We start from the raw sequence: 1,247 nt of genomic DNA on the forward strand, positions 1-1,247 counted from the left end.
TATTTGTAGTCTTAACCTACTAGAGCCAAAGATCATGACAACCCCACATAACGTATTATTTGCTGAGGGACTTTCCACAAACAGACCTCCACTGTTTGATGGATCTAACTATATTCAATAGAAAGCTAGAATGAAAATCTTTACTCAATCACAAAACTATGAGTTTTGGAATGTCATAACAAATGGCCTACACACACCCACGAAATTAATTGAAAGTATATTCGATAAAAATTTGGCTGAACTAAATGCTAAGGCTATGAACCTTCTCTACTGTGCATTTAATAAAAATATTTTCAACCAAATCTGTATATGTTCATCTGCCAAACAAATATGGGATTCTCTTGAAGCAACTTATGATATTTCCGAGGAACCCCATGTTAGATTACTTGAGGATAATTGCAAGACTAACATTGAGCATGCAGGAAACACTCTAAATCAGGAAGAAAGAACAACAAATAAAGAATTCGGTGATGAAAACAAGGATTCATTCCCAAACACCGAAAGATTCAAAAGCTTCCTAAAGACAAAGAAGAAAAGAAAGCAAGAAGAAAGGAAGAAAGAGATAAAAAGGAAGAAAGCCTTGACCAAGAAAGAGTCAAGCAAGAAAATAAAAGTTAGGAGCAACAATGATGATATTAGCTCCAAGAAACTACAAGAGGTACCTAACTTGTGCTTTATGGCACAAGAAGACAAGGTAAAATCTGAATCTTCTCTTACATCAAATGATTTTCAAGAAGAATTCTCTTATGATGAATTATTAAATGCTTTTCATGATTTGTATGGTGAATGTAGAAAATTAGCTGTGAAGAATAAAAATTTTAAGAAACTAACTCAAAAAATTTCAAAAGAAAGAAATTCTAGTGCTGAAATACAAGAAAAACTAAATTCTGAAAATGAAAGCTTAAGGTTAAATTCAGAACAATTGATTCAGAAAAATCAGAATTTAATTAAAGAAAATCAAAACTTAAGTGAAGAAATCAACCAATTAAAATCTATTATTAACAAATTCACTGTAAGTTCAGAAAGATTAAAAATGATGTTTGAAAGCCAACATGATGTTTTAGATAAATCAAAATTTGGCTTGACTCCTTCGCTTAGCAATGAATCCCTAAAGAAAAAGGTTATAAATTCGTCAAGCAAATCATCAAAAAGGATAACATATTTCAAACATCAAAAGAATGGGCATAACAACTTTACCTATAGTTCTAGTACAATTAAATCAAATGGTAAAGTTATTACAATTAAAC

Source organism: Phoenix dactylifera, unplaced genomic scaffold (assembly GCF_009389715.1).
Source record: "Phoenix dactylifera cultivar Barhee BC4 unplaced genomic scaffold, palm_55x_up_171113_PBpolish2nd_filt_p 000138F, whole genome shotgun sequence".
Taxonomy (NCBI): domain Eukaryota; kingdom Viridiplantae; phylum Streptophyta; class Magnoliopsida; order Arecales; family Arecaceae; genus Phoenix; species Phoenix dactylifera.